The following is a 20180-nucleotide window of genomic DNA, read 5'->3' on the forward strand; positions in this document are numbered from 1 at the left end:
TTGGTAGCTATTGGGAGAACTGATTAAGTTGCATCAATTAGCCTGTTAATCTGAAGACGTTAATAAGACTTCCCCACCTGCCTAGATTACATTGAAGCGAACCTACCAAAACCAGTAAATTACAGTGAAGCAGAGAATGCTGGGCAGGTATTAAGTATCCATGTTCTCAAAGCCCCTAGGAGGTACAGGGAATATTCAGATAGCAACTGTTCTGGGATCTTTTGTAAAAGGCAGTTTGCAACTGTGGTTTTTTGTGTGTGCAGTTAATGCATTTTTAATTTCTCCCTCTGTGTCTTTGCCTTCAGTTTTCTTATTCTTCTTGTTCAGCGTGTCTGATTCCTCATCCAATTTACTCAAGATTTAATTGACATAAAGTTGAAGCCATTTAGAAGGTTATAATCATTCTTTTATTTGACTTGTTGACATACCAAAGGGTTAGAGTTAGCAGTGACTATTGAATAATAACCAGTAAATTAGTTCAAATAATGGCACGACATGTTTCTTATATATAAATCACATACATAAAAAAGAAAAACTCCTTCCTAAACATTTTGCTTGGTGAGGCAATTTTATTAAGAAGGCAATTAGATTACAAAAATTGGTTTTATACTACCATTTTCCTATTCTTTGGGCATAGAGATTTCTTGTTCACCTAACTCCCAGTGTAAAACCAAAGGGTTTTTAGAAATATTGTAACTGATCATTGGCTTTGTTGACGAAATGTGGCAGAGTTTTTCTGGTTGCCTCTGTGCACATTTAGGCGCTTCCCAAGGTTAAATGAGTTGTGTTCACTACAAAATACTTTCTGTTGCTCCCTATCTCTGTGATCGGTGCTTAGGTGGTGTGTACAGTCTGTCCCACTGGAACTGGTGCCTGTCTCATGACATCTCTGACTTTGGATCTTAGGGAAAGCATGGTTTGCTTTTAACTAAAGAAAAACTATCTATTATTTACAAACTTAGAGGACAGCTGACCAAAGAGAATTATGGCCACTTCCTTTATCCAGTGCTAAATTATCTACCCTTATTGCTCTTTCTTAATATTCCTACTGAATTAGGGGATGGCAGGGTTTCTAGAGTCAAAGGCAAAAATTCAGTCTTAATCAGCATGGTTGATTATACATTTCTGTAGCATTTACAGTTAACAAGTCATTTTCAAGTTAGTTAATTCTCATAACTTTATAAGGCAGGCAAGCATTATATTTCTACTTAACAAAAGAAAAGAAATTCTCAGATTAAATGAGTTGCTTAAACTCTGAGGCAACTATTTAGCAGAGGCAGGTCTAGAACCGAGGTCTTTTGACTCCCTGCCAGTATTCTTTCCATTTCACCAAGACAGGACTGGGAAAGTGTTCTGTTACTACTTACCAAGTGCCAGGCCTGTTCTGAGTGTGTTATTTAACTCATTCAATTCTCATGGCCCCACCGTGAAGTAGGTCTGCGCAGGAAGGAAATGTCTACTTGTCACCTTGGTCATAGCAGAAGATATGCTGTGGTGGTCAATTTAGTGTGTTCTGGGGATAGGATTGTCCTATGCAAATGTTACAAGGTTCACACATTGTAGAATCAGCTGTATCTTCATTCTGTACTGTCACTATACTAATGCTACCAAGTGAGTTTTAGCTTTGTTGCCATTGATACTAGTATGAGTACTGAATGTTTTCTTGTTATCATGTATTCATTACCATAAAATGTGTTTTACTTGCATTCTATATCTTCCTCATAACAAAATCTTTTCCGTATACCCAAACCGACATGAGTGGATTAAAGAAATGCAATAGAAGAAAGGAGGGAGTTGGGTAGGGATCACATTCTTACTTGCGAAGTAAATTTTGACTGAGAACACTCCTTTAATAGCATTTTTCTGCATTTCTACGTTAATATCAACTTTTCTTTGCCTCAAAAAAAGAGGATTTCCTTCATGCTTCATTAAGAGTGTTTTTATTTCTGGTTTTATATTTTACATATTGAGAGTTGTTTCTACAAAATTCTTCCCAAGAAGACTCTCAGTAAAATAAAATTAAGCATTTGTCTCTTCCAAAGAAATTGACACCATATAGCAAAATGACAAGCAGCTCCCAACTCATGGCATAATTGATTGTTAGAATATGATCCCCAAGTTGAGCCATTTTAAGTCATACCCTTATAAATATTATACATATTAAGTCCTATCCCCCCAAACTAAATTCATTATCATAAAAATGCAAAAATAGATTATAATGAATGAAAAATTTGTAATTTAAAACCATGTAATCATAAAAGTAGCTAAAAATTGGGATATATATACAACATACATGTATGCTTTTGGGTTCCTTTGGTGCTTTGAAAATATAAGTCCAATGCTATTTGTACTGAAGACATCTTGTTATAGTAATGCTTGCTGTAGTAAGGATTCTTCATTACTCTAAGGACTTTCAAACTGTTTTTAAAATTAGTTTCTGCCACAGGAAATAAATTGCAAATTTAATACAGGATTGCCTTCTAAAGTTCCTGAATGGCAATGGCTGGGCCACAGGAAGTTTCCATGGCAACTTCAGTGATCCCTTGCTCTAATTGTACCAGCAGACTGAGTTAGCCTCACTGCTGTTGACCTTGACTGAATCATGAGCATTAGCAGTTGTTTGGACAAAATGTAGGCATTGATTCCATTCATTAGACAACCATAAATACAAATTTTGGTCATGATTGTGAAATATAGTTATAATGCAGTGAGGTTTCGAAGCAGGCTGTCTCCAATCAGGGTCACCTCTATTTCAGCACTGGACTTAAAATATTTTTTAAACATATACATAATATTTTCTAAGGAGATTAACCAGAGTTTAGTATAACAATAGCATTTAGGTTCTTAAAGATCTCAGATTCACAGCTTAGAGCATTTCATTGTAATGCACTTAAATGTTCTAAAATTCAAATTTCGGCCTGATGGAAACACTTCTCTGTAAGAAGACATTAAACTACAAGTCAGAAAACATTAGTTTCTCTTAGTGCCTGATAGCCTTCTTATACCTCCCAAATACATCTGTACCTGATAAGAAACATTTATTATTACCATTGCTTTTATTAGTAAGAGCAACAATTTCATGAGCTGCTACTCTGTATTAGGCATTGGGGTAGGTGTTTTGCATGTTCATTGTCTCATTTCCACTCTTCTGTAATAGTTTTTCTGATAATGAAATCAAGGTTCAGACCCTCACCCAAGGTCACATAAGCAGTAAATAGTAGAACAAGGATTCAAAGGCAAGTCTTAAGAGCCTGGCCTGTTAACTCCTGTGCCACAGTATTTCCTCTTCTATATCTGACCGATTTTTCATACAACTGGGGAGTCTTTAATACACAGAGTAGTTGCTCCTGATTTGAATCTATGACAGTAGTTTTTTGTGTCTTCAGTGAAGTTCAGCATTCTTCAATTATATCTGCAGTATTATTTCCAAGTAGAAATAGCCATTTTTTTCTTTTTTAAGATGTTGTTTATTTACATATCTGGAGAGAAGTGGTTTTTTTATATTTTGTTTTTTTCCAAGATGGAGTTTTGCTCTTGTTGCCCAGGCTAGATCGCAGTGGCACAATATCGGCACACTGCAAACTCCGCCTCCCGGATTCAAGCGATTCTCCTGCCTCAGCCTCCCGATAGCTGGGATTACAGGTGTCTGCCACCATGCCTGGCTAATTTGTTGTATTTTTAGTAGAGATGGGATTTCACCATGCTGGCCAGGCTGGTCTCAAGCTCCTGACCTCAGGTGATCCACCTGCCTCAGCCTCCCAAAGTGCTGGAATTACTGGTGTGAGCCACCACGCCCGGCTGAGAGAAGTGTTTTTGATAGATTTCTGCCTTACAAAACTAGAAAGGTTTTATAACTCAAAGGTGAAATAAATGACAAGGACTACATCTTATTTTATATCCTTGGTATCTGTTCTCAGTGCCTAAGACAATGCTACATGTCATGATGTTGGCACTCAGCTAATGTTTGTGAAATCATCATGGTTATTTTCTATTCATTTTACTGTTTGTCTATTTCAATAAGCTGAGGATCTGTTTTGTCAAATTTTGTTAAACTGTGAGGTGGATTCACTTATTTCCATCTAGAAATAATTAAATCAAGACAGCATTTGTTTTATATGTTAATTATTCTAGAAGGAACTTTCCTTTTGAAAAAAAGAAATTCCTCAAGCATATTATTTGGCTTTTCACTAACAATTCAAAAAATGTATCCTATACTATTGTTTTTCTATTTTAATTTGCTAATTACTTGAAAACTAAAATGAGGTGATATTTAATGCTGTTTGAAACTTAATCTCCTTATAAACCATTATGCAAAAGCTTAATCCTGCTGCTTTGCTAGAAATATCTTCATAAATGTCTAGATTTTCACCCAGTGAAGTTGGATCATTGGGGCTAATTGGTTTTTTTTCTCCAACATTTTATTATTAAAATTTTCAACTATACAAAAAAGTTGAAAAATGTTGCAGTAAATGTCCATATACCTACCACGCAGATTCTCCAGTAAATTAACATTTTACCGGACTTGCTTTATTACCCTCTATTTATCTCGCTGTTCTTCTATCAATCAATCCATCCTGTTTTATGTATTTCAAAGTTAGTTACTTGATACCTCATTTTAATAGTTTCATGGTATTGCTCTGTCCAGATGTACTATAATTTAATCAGTCATCTACTATCGGACCTTTGGAATTGTGGTAGATATAATAATGGCCCCTGAAAGGTGTCCACATCCTATCCCCAGAACCTGTAGGTGAGTTAAGTTACATAGCAAAAGGGACTTTGCAGATACAATTGAGGTTTTGGACCTTAAAAATGGGACATTAGACTGGTTATTCCAGGTGGGTTTAACCTAAACACACCTCAAAAGCAGAGAACCTTGTCCAGCCAAAGCAGGAGAGATGTACTAGATGGGGATCTCAGAGAGCTTCAAAGCTGAGTGGCATTTGGCTTGCCATTGCTGGTTTGAAGATGAAAGGGGCAATGTGATGGGGAATGCAGGCACAGACTCCCAGCTTATACCAGCAGAAGAATAGCTCTGCAGCTACAAGGAACTGAATGCCTCTAACCTGAATGAACTCGGAAGAGATTCTCTCCCTGAGCTCCCAGAAAAGAACCCTGCTCGGCTGACACCTTGCTTTTGGCCTCATTAGATGCAGAGGAACCAAACCTATCTGAATGCAGAACTGTGAGACGACAAATTTTGTGTTGTTTTAAGCAGCTAAATTTGTGGTAGTTTGTTATGACAGTAACAGAAAACAAATTCAGGGATGATGAAAATTTTTTGTTACTGTACAATAGACATCCACAAAGTAAATCTGTGGACACAATCTTATTTCCGTAGGATAAATTTATAATATTAGAATTGCAGGGACAAAGAGTCTTCACATTTTTTAAGACTCTTAAGTACATATTTATAATTGGGTCCCTGGAAAAGTAGTTTCAGATTATACTTGCATCAGTGCTCTGTTGAGAATGCCATCTCCTTTCTACTTGACAACACAGAATTACAATCATTTGTTGTTCTTATAACAAAAACAAATGGCAAAAAAATATATAACATTATAGTTTAACAGACATTGTTTACCAGCAAAGTTGAACATACTTTAATATTTTATCTTAGGTAAATTGTGTATTTGTGTCTATTGTGCATTATTCTTTTGAGTTGTTTGTCAGGAAGCCCCTTTCTCCTACTTTACTAAAACAATTTTTTATATGAGAAGTGCCTATTGACTTTTCCCTAATTCCTTTTCAAAATCTATTAAGATGATCATGACTTTTTTTCTCCTTTGAATATTTACTGTGAGTACATCAATAGATTTCCTAGAATTGTACTTTTCCAGAATTCTTGAAATTACTTGGATTGTAACCTTTTTAGCACAGTGTTGAATTTAATATTCATATGTTTAAGTATTTTAATGATGTTGGTTTTTATTTTTATTTTTCAACTAACTGTACCAATTTTTGAAATTATAGTTACGTTACCCCTGGTTAAGGAATAACAAAATCAGAAATGTTCTTTTTTTCTGATTTAGAAAGCTTAAATGTCATAATAATTATATATTCATTGAAGATATAAAGGAGTTTACTCATAAAACCATGTGAACCCAACCCCCTTTTTTAACAGTGTATCTCTGACAGATTTTTCCTTTTTTTCATGGTTATTCTCTTCATATTTTTTGTTTGATCTTAGGTCAGGTTGAGGAATTTATAGTTTCCTACACAATTTTCCCTTTAAGTTGTCAATTTTAAAAAATTCTATTATGAAAAAGTTCAAAAATACACAGAAGTAGTTTAATGAACCCCCATATGCTTATTACCTTGTTTCTGCAATTAGATTTTGTCATATGTCCTTCATCTGAGCTTTTTATTTTTCTTTTGCTGAAGTATCTTTAAATAAATCTTGAGATTTTACTCCTTTGTATTTTGGTATGTGTCTCTAAAAATAATAACATTTTCTTTCATAATCACATATCATTATCACATCTAACAAAAGTAGCAATATTTCCTAGGTATAATCTAATGCACAGCATATTAACATTTCTCTGGAAGTCTCAAAAATGGCTATTGGCAATGTGTTAAAATCAGAATCCAAATAAAATTCACACATTTGGTTGTTGTGTCTCCTGTCTCTTTTAATCTAGAGCAATCCTGTCTTTCTTTTTTTCCCCCTTCCAATTATACGGCAGAAATTGAACCATTTGTCCTGTAGAATCTTTCACATTCTGGTATGTCCTTTTATTTCCTTTTGGTGTCATTTAACTTGTTTTCTGTCCCTCATACTTACTATAATTAAAGTTAGCTCTAAAGTCTGAAACAGATTCAGATTCTCCTTCTTGTTAAGAATACTGCATAGGTGGGTACTATTTGGTTGACGTATGAGAAGGTATGATTGTGTCGCTTTAGTGATGGTTAAGTGTTACAGACTAAACTGTTTCCTCCAAATTAATATATTGAAGCCCTAACCCCCAGTAAGACTGTGTTTGGAGACAGGACCTTTAATGAAGTAATTAAAGTTACACAAGGCTGTGCCCCTTATCCAGTAGGGGTGGTGCCCTTATAAGAATAGGCAGAAGCTGGGCGTGGTAGCTTATGCCTGTAATCCTAGCACTTTGGGAGACCAAGTTGGTGCATTGCCTGAGCTCAGGAGTTCAAAACCAGTCTGGCTAACATGGCAAAACCCCATCACTACTAAAAATACAAAAAAAATATTTTTTTTTAATCAGGCGTGGTGGAGCAAGACTCTGCCTCAAAAAAAAAAAAAAAAAAAAAAGGCGAAGACACCAGAGCTCACTTGCTTGCTTGCTTGCTGCTCACAGAAGGCCGTGTAAGGACACAATGAGAAGGTGGCATCTGCAAGGCAGGAAGATTGAAATGTCCTCCATGTCTGTAGTCACATTCTCTTTGTCACCTTAAAGTTGGATATTTGTGTTTTTCCTCCTTTTTTCTTCCTCCTTGTTTTGGATTAGCATTTTGTCTGTTGTTTGTGGTAAGCATTACAATAACCACCATGTAAGGAACACTCTTTATCTGCTACGCAAGACCACAAATAATTTTAAATATGTTATTTAATCCTTACGTCCTCTAAAGTAAGTAGTTCTCTCATTTTTCTCACAGGAAAGCTGAGGCTCAAAAAGGTTCAGTAACTTGCCCAAGGACACATAGTCAACATATGCTAAAGCTGGGATTCAAGCCTGACTCCAGGGCCTATGTTCCTACTATTCGGCTATGTCCTCCTCCCTACAAAACCCCCAACCCTATTCCAGGTGCTCCCATAGCACCTTGTACTTTCACAGGGTGCCTCTCCCCTAAATGGTAGCCTGTGTGAGGGCAGGAACATGCCTGGATCACCACTCCAACCCAGCATCTGCCATAGTGCCTACCAAATCATATAGTCCATTGTATAATTATAGGAAATCGGTTGATGTACTCATAGTAAATATTCTAAGGAGAAAAAAGTCATGATCATCTTAATAGATTTTGAAATGGTATTAGGGAAAAGTCAATAGGCACTTCTCGTATTAAAAAATTGTTTTAGTAAAGTAGGAGAAAGGGGCTTCCTGACAACTCAAAAGAATAATGCACAATAGACTTAAACACACAATTTACCTAAGATAAAATATGGACTTATGGACTATATGATTTTTTTCATGTGTCTAATTTTCTACCAAATGCCAGACATTGTGCTAAGACATTAGAATCTGAGGTTAAAAGCATTTATGCCTGTAAATGGGGAGACCTTTGCTTTTAGACTGGTAATGGGAGTTGGTTCCTTCTAGTCAAAACTTGAGCAGAGTTGGGTTTTGCTTCTTCAGTGTGCCACCAGCTTCAGATTCCTCTAGCAGCTCTTTATTTTATGCTTAAAGGGTGGAGTCTACAGCGTCAGAGGGCTTTTTTCAGTGTTTCTTTAGTACTCCATTTTCAGCAGTCCCAGCAGTAGGACTGGAGAAGAAATCTCTCTGTTGTCCTAGTCCAGCCTCAATCCTGGAAACTCCTTGTGTGCACCTGGATCTCAGAGGTAGACCTTTCTCTGCATTCTTGTCCCTTCTCCAGTGGTAGCAGACCTGTGCTTGATATTGGAATGAGTATAGGATCCTGAACCCAACTTGGTTTCCTTCCTCAAATCTAGGAAGGACTAGAAAGATTTTTGCTTTTATTCCTCTATCAGCGGGATTGGATCTTTATCTGTGTCCTGGAGGTGAGAGAGCTTCCTACCTCTTGTTCAGGGGCAGACATCTTTCTACCTTCCCCCTAGAGACAATGAAAATTTGCCTGTGCTACAGGCCAAGGGGGTTTGCTGCCCTGCAGCTTAAGGCTTTTTCTTAGCTTGAGAGAAGGGTCAGGGAAGCAAGTGAGTCTTGGCACCTGCCCCCAGCAGCAGTTATCACCTCCTGCAAGCTTGAGCAGTGATAGAGGGGCCCTCTTCAGTCTCCTGCTCCATACCAGCCTTTCTCATGAGCACCTAGTAGAGGATAGTGAGGAAGAGCTCTTAAGCGAACATAAAATCTCTTGCATCTGGGCTTCAGGTTTCAAGACTGACACATTAGACCACACTTAGCCTTTAATAATTCATCAACATTTTAGCTGCTTTCTTCTTGGCCACTTCTGTGGATACCACTTCTTCCTTGCATGCTCAGCCAAAGGTGTTTGTGTTCCTTCTTTCCTTAGAAGAGGTACTTGACCCTCTTTGGAATTCATTTGTCTGGTTGCCTTATGAAATCATATTCTGATGAACTTAAGAAGATTTAAGATTTATTATCTGGTTTTTTCCTCCTCACTAAGGAGAGTCATTCTTTGTTACTTTCCACATCCTACACAGAAACCGAGGTCCAGGTTCCTTATAATGTGTCCACATGTGACCCAGATAGCCTGTTTATCTTACATTTGAAGGAACTGAGGCCTGCGAAAGTGACGTGCCCTGTCCATGGCAAAACTGGGACTAGAACCCAATCTGGAGCTTCTCTCTGTGGACTTGGAGCTACTCTGTTTCTCTCTCTCTCTCTCTCTCTTTTTAACTTTTTGTTTAACTTGAGCTTGTTACACCTCTATATGTACATATGTAAAAGACAGTACATATTTACTGTCTTTTTTGGCATCACTGACTCTTCTTCCCAAGAAAGAATGAAGAAAAGGCATCAAGCATCATAGATCTCTGAAGTCAATGTGTAATCCATGACACACAGGTTTAGAGATTATTTCCCTTCTGTGTGTTAACAGTATCAAAGATAAATAGCATATATTGAAAACCGAAGAATCAATAGGTTCCTTGGGTTGGAGAATTATTATTTTGAAACTTAGCTTTGTGCATTTTTACTTGTAAAGGTTTTTGGATTTTCTTCTTCTAAAAACCAATAATGACTCTATTCAAGGTGGCAGGGTAATCTAAATTCTGAACTTTCCTGAAGTTTGAAGTTACCCTGAATACTTTTCTATTTTAATTACATTTTTTGGTTATATTAATAAAATTTACTTTCCAAATTCAGTATTGTCTAAATACTTTATGAAGCTGAGACTTGAGGTTAGGAAGGGGTTTTTAAAAATTATTTAAGTACTTATTTTTGCAAATAAAAACTGTAACTCAAGTGATGTAGCAAAGATCACACAGCTAATTATTAGCAGTGCTGGGACTCCTGGATCTCAGATTGGGATGAGACGAGGCACTCAGTAGAAAGTCAAAGACATTTTTTTTAAAAAAGACACATCTTCCTAAAGTATTGTTCTACTCATATTTTACTTTTCATAGGCTGTAGAAAGGGATCTCTTTTTCTAATAAAACACCAATATAGTCTAAGAAGAATGAAAATGAACACTAATACTTAAGGTAAAACACTGAATTTTTTTTTTTATTATACTTAAGTTCTAGGGTACATGTGCACAACGTGCAGGTTTGTTACATATGTATACATGTGCCATGTTGGTGTGCTGCACCCATTAAGTCATCATTTACATTAGGTATATCTCCTAATGCTATCCCTATCCCTACCCCATGATAGGCCCTGCTGTGTGATGTTCCCCATCCTGTGTCCGAGTGTTCTCATTGTTCAATTCCCACCTATGAGTGAGAACATGCAGTGTTTGGTTTTCTGTCCTTGTGATAGTTTGCTCAGAATGATGGTTTCCAACTTCATCCATGTCCCTACAAAGGACATGAACTCATCCTTTTTTATGGCTGTATAGTATTCCATGGTGTGTATGTACCACATTTTCTTAATCCAGTCTATCACTGATGGACATTTGGGTTGGTTCCAACTCTTTGCTATTGTGAATAGTGCTGCAATAAACATACGTGCGCGTGAAAACACTGAATTTTTAAAAATGGAACACCAAGCTCTGGTACGCACTTGTCTCTTCTGCTGGCAGGGGGCCTGAGGAAGGGTGAGAAACTCCATTCTGCACCCCAAGTTCTGCCTAGTGCAAGTGGCCTGCTGACATAATCTGATTGTCAGGGGCTGCAGCTCTGTTGGATTTCAATCAGAACACTCCTTTTTGTGTGAGTTCTCTGGCTCTTCTCCAGATGTGGAAAAACGTGGCTTTAGCCAGTGTGCTCTGGCAGCCACTGTTCTCTTGTCGCTGCCTCCAGTGCCTTTGCAGTAGTGTATGTTAAAGAACAACTTTCCAGAGTGTTGTGGTTGAGGCTCGTGGGTCACATTCAAACCACATCCAAGGAGTATAGAAAAAGACCACATGGTTTTATGTCCCCGCATGAGACCAGTGGTGCAGTAACTGCTCTCTCCTCATGGCCTCCCCCTCCCACTGCTTTATTAAGGTTACCCATTGTCTTTTTAGGTCACAGTATGTATTCTTCAGCTCTGATTTTGTGTGTAATATAAAAACTGTTCTTTCTATCAGAAGCTCAGTATTTTGGGACAAATCCAGTTCTGGCTAGAAATAACATGGCCACAAAACTTTCCAGTGTGTGCACGAGAGAATTAACAATGTAAAGATAACAAGAGTCTATCACCAAGTGATTGCCTTTGAAGGCCATTGGCGCATTCACTTTAAAGAGAACCTTGCTTGTGCATTTCCTCCCCCTACTCCCCCCTTTTGGCAAAATCCCATTAATTTTGTTGAAGGTTTTATTTTCTGCTGAAAATGCAGGAAATTTAGACAACTCTCTTGGAATCCCCCCAAAACTAATACAAACAAGATACATATGCTTCTCTTAAGGAAACTAAAAATAAAGATTTGAAACTATTTAACTGTATAAATTCCCTCATAAAAGGAAAAGGAAGTTTAGAGAATGAGAGGCAACTCTGACTGCTGTTAACAAGGTAAAACATTCCCACAATGGCCAACTTGTCTATTTGATATGAAATTACTACTTAACCATAGAATTTGTTGAGCTTTCATTCCCAGCATGTATGATATATCAGAAACATCTGAAAATGGGATCATTTTCTTGTTTTTACGTTTGAAATTGTCTGCAGTAAAATAAGTATGCCCATTTTTTGGAGGAGAAAGCCTATCTGATGTGGAAGCTGTAAGGACTAAGCGGAAAAATACCGTGGCTGCCCCATCGATGAACCAGCAGATTCTATTATGGCTCCATTGAGGAGCCAGCAGATTCTACTTCTGACAAAGCTAATTTTGACACAATACTGAGGAAATATGATTAATTTTCAAAAGCATGTCTTCTGTAAAATCTTATTTTATTTCATAAATGTAAGTCATTTTTTCTATACATTGACTACTTTTATAAATTAGTAAGAGTGGGATGTTGGGCTTACATTTAAAACTAAGAAACTTGAGTTCTGAGTTCTTTGCACTTATAGTAATTTCAACTTTGGGAAGCCATTTTTTTATGATAATGTCTGAAGTTAAAATGATTTTTCTCCTTCAAAATACTTTGATAATGTATTTGTGGATGTTTTGGGTAACACCCACATAGTGCTTACCATGTGTTACACACTGTTTTAAGGACTTTACAAATGCTACCTCATTTAAAATTTATGAAAAAAAGCAAATAATATTAAATACCATTTGAAATTCGGACACCAAAATAATGAGATTAGATAAATTTTAGGTCTATTTAAATACTGAAATTTGGATGATTTTGTAATTTTCAAGAAACTCTCCAAATTCCTGCTTTTTTCTTCTTTTTACAAGTGGTGATTATAACCCAATAATGCTTTTTAAAAATAAAACAAGCGGCCGGGCGCGGTGGCTCAAGCCTGTAATCCCAGCACTTTGGGAGGCCGAGACGGGCAGATCACGAGGTCAGGAGATTGAGACCATCCTGGCTAACACGGTGAAACCCCGTCTCTACTAAAAAATACAAAAAACTAGCCAGGCGAGGTGGCGGGCGCCTGTAGTCCCAGCTGCTCGGGAGGCTGAGGCAGGAGAATGGCGTGAACCCGGGAGGCAGAGCTTGCAGTGAGCTGAGATCCGGCCACTGCACTCCAGCCTGAGCGACAGAGCGAGACTCCATCTCAAAATAAATAAATAAATAAATAAATAAATAAATAAATAAATAAATAAATAAAGGATTTCGTTTATTACCACATGTAGTAGGTACCTGCATCAGACATCTAATCAGAATAGCAAGTTGAAGATGCAAATAACTGGGAAATTATAGTTGTTGAGATAGTTTTCCTTTGAAATTAGAATTAGCCAAAAATTTGATACTTTTTTTTTTTTTAAGTAAATCAGAATCTCAGGGTACATAATTTACTCCTGTGGCTTGTGATTATTTCATGATCTGCTTGGTACCTTGAAGCTGTAGTTGATCTTCCAACACCAATGGGAGGATCCAGAGCATAGTTTCCAGGAAACAACTTACACAGTAGGAATTCTGTCTGTTCCGTAAAGGATAATTGAAGTAGTGGTTAGCAGAGAACTGTTGTCACTTAAAAACAGAAATGAATTAGTTGCAAGGATTACAAATGTATAAATACTTATGTATCTTAATGGGGATAATAGAATACACAGCATTACATCTGTGATCAAAACAGTCCAAATGCTAGACATCTAGCAAAGTGCAAATAAGATGATGAGAAGGCTTTAAACCAGGTTGTATTGAGGGACACTTGAGGTTGCTGATGGGCTTGAGAAGAAGGTGATAGCTATGGCAGTGGAATAGACTGAAGACCAGCGACCAGGAGTAGAGTGGTGGATTTCTGCCAAACTGCAACAGCTTTCTGTACTGCGTAGAAAGAATGAGGAGCCTTTCAAAAGTGTTCCGTATTCACGGATGGGTTGGTTGACCACTTGGTATGAATGTTACAGGGATTCTAGCATTAAGGGGAGTGACTTTAGTGTCTTTTGTATCTTCTGAGTGTGTTTTATAATTTTACAATTCTTTGACCAAATTTTAAGCTTTCTAATTGGATAGATAATAACTGAATTAGTCAGAAATAAATTAAAGAATTGCTGAATTGAAAAAGGTAATGCACGTAGAAATTCTTGGTATAGTTTTTGGAATATAATAAAACCAATTAACGTAGACCAGACTTCAAGGAAACTTGATTTTATTTCTCTTTCTTGAAAGAGAGTGCTTACGAGTACTTATATCACTACTACCACTGACCTCCAGCCAATGCAAGCTAGTAGGGCTGCCCTGGTTGTGCTCAACCTGCATCCACTAGGACTAGCAGTGCCAACTAGTTGTTAAATATTTGGAATTTCACCCCTGGGCATAACCAGAAAGGAAACTATTCTTAACCTCATGAAAAGGGTATCTATGTTGAGGTTTATAGGGATTCTTTATATTGAAATGTTAATAATTTTTTATTATTATTTTTGAGACAGAGTCTTACTCTGTCACCCAGGCTGGAGTGCAGTAGGCGATCTCGCTGGGATTACAGGTGTGTGCCACCACGCCCAGCTAATTTTTTGTATATTTAGTAGAGGCAAGGTTTCACCATGGTAGCCAGGATGGTCTTGATCTCCTGACCTCGTGATCTGCCTGCCTCAGCCTCCCAAAGTGCTGGGATTACAGGCGTGAGCCACTGCGCCTGGCCTGATAACTTATTTAGAGTGTTACATATTAAAGTAAATATTGACGGAAAATTATAATTAGCTACTCTTTAAACTTACTTCTGAAATATGTTTCTCATTTTTGTTTTTCAAAATAGTAGTACATTAAAATACAGAAGATTCTAGCATGGCAGTCCAGCCAAATATGATATCATATAAAATGTGTTTGCTGTAACCTCCCGCAGTATATCATTAGTCAATTTGAGTAATACTAGAAACTATATGTTCTCCTCATTTAATTTCTAAATCTGCAACTGAATATAATCTGTAAAAGATAGCATTAGAATTTGTCACAGAAACAATGTAAGATAAGTTAGGTAAAATATCCAATAACTCTAAAAATAAGAGGGTTAGTGTAACTCTTAAAGAGCCTTTAGTCAGATTCATGCAAAGTAAAAACTAATGTAGAGCATGCTTATTCATATAAAGTTTCTTTCTTTCTTTCTTTTTTTTTTTTTTTTTTTGAGACAGGGTCTCACTCTGTTGCCCAGGCTGGAGTGCAGTGGCATGATCATAGCTCACTGCAGCCTCAAACCCCTGAACTCAGGCAATCCTCCTGCCTCAGCCTCTTGAGTAACTCGACTGTAGGCATGCACCACCACATCACAGCTAGATAATTTTTAAGTTTTTTGGTAGAGATGGGGTCTTGCTCAGTTGCTGAAATTGCTTTTGACTCCTGGCCTCAAGTGATCCTCCTGCCTCAGTCTCCCAAAGTGCTAGGATTACAGGTGTGAGCTGCTGTACCCAGCCTAAAGTTTCTATTTTGTACTTTCCCTGACTTGGGAATAAAATAAGTAGTCAATATTTTAGCCTGGGTTTAAACTAGCAGATGCTTGTTTAGGAATTGGGTATATTACCCTGTTTGTTTCAGCAAATTACTTATTTAAACATTGAAAATAAACTCTCAATGTGTTTGAAAGCAGAAATTCTAAGCTATCTGCAGATAATTTTTGAAGTATAAGTTTCATATATCAGCGCTTATACTTAGCATAAGTGAGTGTATAAAATATATATGAACACAAAATTCTACAGAAAGCTAATATTTCGACTTGATTATATTTCTAAAGTAGTCATACCATTTCATTGGGTTGCCCTTAAATGACTGTGAGAGAGAATTCTGAAGTTTGAAGTCTCTTCCTTCTTCTATACTAATTCAAATACCAAAATGAGAAGCAAATATAATTCAGACAACTTCTGGTCAAGATTAGCTTGTTAGTTCCAAATTTGAAGTCTCATCTTCTCCCCTTTGCTTCAAAAACATAACAATAATAGATGAATCATAAAAAGAAAACATTTTAAACACATAGCCAAATCCCAAAATGAGACAGCTATTTCTTGATGGAACAGAAACAGAAAAAGCAGTCAAAACAGTGAGCCTGCTGAGCTGGAAGGAGGAGAAGTGGCTGGGAGCTCAGCTACTGTAGGCCAGACACTAGTGCCAGGTTCTCTGCTAGAAATTAGGAGCTGGAATAGATCCTTTATTGAAATAAAGAGCCTGAATAAATGTGTTAATAATAACAGTTAAATTCTATGTCTGGGGAGGCAAGAGTACACAGAAACAGCCTCACCATGGGATCTTGAAACAAACTGATACCGGCATGGTGATAAGCCCAGCCGGTACTGTCTTTAGTGTGATTGTAGGGCAGGAGCACCGAGGCACCAATTATGAGACCTGGTTTCAGTCTGAGACTCTAGGAAGCCACCACATAACCTATAGATTTGGAAGTATTAAACCGTATTAGATGAGCTTGCATAACAAAATACATGCTGAAATTAACAATAGAAAAATAACAGTCATGATCATAATTAAGGTAAATTTATCCAAATAGAATTAAAAACTAATAGAATAACTATGGGAATATTTTGAGTAGCCTCAAAGATAAATGAAGGAATAATATTCATAAAAAAGAGTATATAGGAAATAAAAACAGAAAGAAATGAAATAATATGACTGTGAGAGAGAACTAGAAAGCTTAAAATGAAAAATATAGTCATTAAAAATCAAAGCTTAGTAAACAAGATTGATCTATACTGGACACTATCAAAGAGAGTTAATAAATTGGAAGATAATAATGAGAAAAGATTATCCAAGTTATCTTTATGGAAGAGACTAGGTTGTCAGATCAAAAGTGCACTCCGAATATACTGAGCAAGACGAATGAGAATAAGCCAATACCTAGACTTGTGGTTGTGAAGCTGAAGAATATAAAGCAGGAGTCCCCAACATTTTTGGTACCTGGGACCGGTTTCGTGGAAGATGGTTTTTCCATGAACTGGTTGATGGTATCAGGATGATTCAAGTGCATAACATTTATTGTACACTTTGTTTCTATTATTATTATATTGTAATATATAATGAAATAATTACACAACCCAACTCACTGTAATGTAGAATCAGGGGGAGCACTGAGCTTCTTAATCTGCATTTGGAGCTGCTCCCCAGCCTTAGCACCACCTCCTCAGTTCCACCTCAGATCATCAGGCATTAGATTCCCGTAAGGAGTGTGCAACCCAGATCCCTCACATGTGCAGTTCACTCCCATTCAGGGAAATGGTCACTAAGGTAGTAGCAGTGTATTTCTCTATATCTTTCAGGTAGTGAGTTTTAAAAAGAATGAGTATACCTGCTGTTGGTGAAAAAATGGTAGAAAGGGCCTTCCTACATTGCTGGTATAAATGTAGTGTCATCACCCTAAACAATCTGACGGCATCTATTAACATTACAAATACAGCCTTTTCAGCAGTCCCTCTCCTGGAATCTATCCCAGAGACGTACACGTACCCATACATAAACACATCTACCAGGAGGCTTATCAACCTTATTCACAGAAACAAGGAAACTGGATATATATTGGATGCCCATCAGCAGAATGTTATGATATATTTTACATGTTATATATATATATGCTATAAACCTATACTACATGTCTACTATTTTTACTTTAGAAGTCAATTCTCTTTTAGAATGATTAAAAATAAGAAAAATATCTTGCTTCCCTTGTGGACATCTACATTTCTGTCTGTTTTCATATTTCTTCTCCCTGAAGAAATCCCTCTAATATTTTGTATAGTGCAGGTAATAAATTAGCTTATTTTTGTTTGAAAAAGTCTTTTTTTCACCTTCATATTTGAAAGATATTTTTGCTGGGTATGGGATACTTGGCTGACTGTTGTTTTATTTCAGTGCTTTAATGAGGCCACTACATTTAGGTTGGACTGCATCGCTTCTCCTAAGTCAGCTGTGACTCTTATCTCTGCGCCTCTGTATTTAATGTGTGTGTGTGTGTGTGTGTGTGTGTGTGTGTGTGTGTGTTTGGTTTTGGTTTTTAAGCTGTCCTCAAGATTTTCTCTGTCTTTGATTTTTAATAATTTGAATTTGATGGATCTAAGTAGATGGTTCTTTTGGTTTTTGTTTGGGGGTGGGGTGACCATGGATATTTTCTGACGTGCTTGAATCTGTTTGATTTTTTTTTATTATTATTATTTATAGGAAATGCTCAGTCATTATCTCTTCAAATATCTCTTTTGCCCCATTCTTTCTCTCTCTTCCTTCTGGGAGTCAATTACATGTATATTAATGCATTTCATATTATTTTACAGCCTTCATTGGATTCTCTGTCTTGTTTTCTCACTCTTTTTCTCTTTGTAGGGTTGGTTTGTGCAGTTTCTGTTAACCTGCCTTCAGGTTTGCAGTTCATTCACAAACTCTGTCCAGTCTATTGTTGAAACCTGTTTAAGGCATTCTTCACTGCAGTCACTACATTTTACAAAAATTGTATCTTTACCATTTGTCTCTTTCTTATAGTTTTTAACTCTGCTGAAATTCCCAATCAATTCAAACAAATTTTGTAGATCATAGTTCTTTTAGATTCCCTCTTTGAGATTTTCAGAATGTTTTATCTCTGTGTCATATTCTGCTGATGACTTTGTCTCTTCAACATGGATTCTTTTACTTGCTATGTTGTGTGTTTCAATTGAATGTTAAATATTGTATTTAAGTAAACAGAGGCAGAGGCTGAGTTCAGTGGCTCACCCATGTAATCCCAGCACTTTGGTAGACTGAGATGGGAAAATTGCTTGAACCCAGGAATTCAAGGCTGCAGTGAGCTAGGATCGTGTCACTGCACTCCAGCCCAGGTGACAGGGTGAGACCCTGACTCAAAAAAAAAGTAAAAAAAGACAGAGGTAAATTGTATGGAAATAGGCATACCTTTTCATCTCTTAAGCAGGGAAAGTAAACTTTTTCTGTAAAGAGCCAGATAGTCAATACTTTTTATTTTATAGGCCAAATAGACTCTGAAGTCTACTTTAGCTAATACTAATATAAGTCAGTCCTCCATATTTTGAGTTAGGCATGCACAGATTCAACCAACACAGATTGAAAGTACATACAGTTGGCCCTTCGTATCCTCGGATTCCACACCCACAGATTTTTTTTATCTATGGATGGAGTGAGCAACTGTAGTGTGCCATTTTGTATAAGGGACTTGAACATCTGCAGATTTTTGGTATTTCCAAGGCACGGGGATGTCCTGGAACCAATCCCTTAAAGATATGGTATCCTGTATAGCCACTCCTGCTTTCTTTTGACTTATGTTTGCGTAGGTATCTTTCCATCCTTTTACTTTCAACCTAACTATATTAGAAGTTTCTCATAGATAGCATATAGTTGAGTGGTGTGCTTTTAATCCACTCTGACATTCCTTGGATTTTAACTATTGTAGACTATTTGCAATTAATGTAGTTATTAATATGTAACTGCCATTTTACTTTCTGTTTTTAGTTGGTTTCCCCTTTTTCATTTGCATTTTTTCTGCCTTCCTGTATGGAAATTTTTTTAGAATCCCATTTTGATATATCTCTAGTTCTTTTTTCTTTTTCTTTTCTTTCTTTTTTCTTTTTTTTTTTTTTTTTTTCTGAGACGGTCTGGCTCTGTCACTCAGGCTGGAATGCAGTGGAGCAATCTCAACTCACTGTAACCTCCACCTCTCAGGCTTAAGCCATCCTCCCACCTCAGCCTCCCAAGTAGCTGAGACTACAGGTGTGTGCCACCCGCCTGGCTAATTTTTGTATTTTTTGTAGAGATGGGGTTTCGCCATGTTGCCCAGGCTGGTCTCAAACTCCTGAGCTCAAGTGATCTGCCCACCTTGGCCTCCCAAAGTGCTGGGATTACAGGCATGAGCCACCACACCCAGCCTTGATATATCTATAGTATTTTTGTTTCTCGTCAGGTAGATTTGCTCTAGACATTACATTATATGTACATAGCTTATCGCAGTCTAGTAGTGTTGATGTTTTACCAGTTCAAGTGAGCTGTAGAAACCTTTGTCCCTTTAAATCCCTTACCCACCTTTGTTTATAATTGTTTTAGATATTTCTTTACATACATTGAGAACCACATCAATCTTATAATTTTTGCTTCAACTGTCAAATATATTATAGAAGACTGAAGAGGAGAGGAAAGTCTGTTGTATATACCCATGTGCTTGCTCCTTCCATTGCCCTTTTCTTCCAAGAGGTTTGCTGATTGCTTACTTTGAGCTTTGCTGTTTGGTAACTATTTAATGTTCTGATTCCCAAAGACTATTCACTCCGAGAAAACAGTGACAAAATCATAGTCTGTTTATCTGAAATATAAAGACTGAAATGACAGTGTAGAACAATGAAGTCATTTTCTGAATGACTTAGTAGTCATTTTCTTGGAATGG

The 20180-nt window shown here is 37.0% G+C and overlaps 1 protein-coding gene across 3 annotated transcripts in view; it reads left to right on the forward strand.

Annotated features, from left to right (window-relative positions):
* DYM (dymeclin) overlaps positions 1-20180 on the forward strand; it is a 427792-nt gene that overhangs the window by 320482 nt on the left and 87130 nt on the right. The window lies entirely within an intron of this gene.

This window comes from Rhinopithecus roxellana, chromosome 21 (assembly GCF_007565055.1).
Source record: "Rhinopithecus roxellana isolate Shanxi Qingling chromosome 21, ASM756505v1, whole genome shotgun sequence".
In the NCBI taxonomy this organism is placed as follows: Eukaryota; Metazoa; Chordata; class Mammalia; order Primates; family Cercopithecidae; genus Rhinopithecus; species Rhinopithecus roxellana.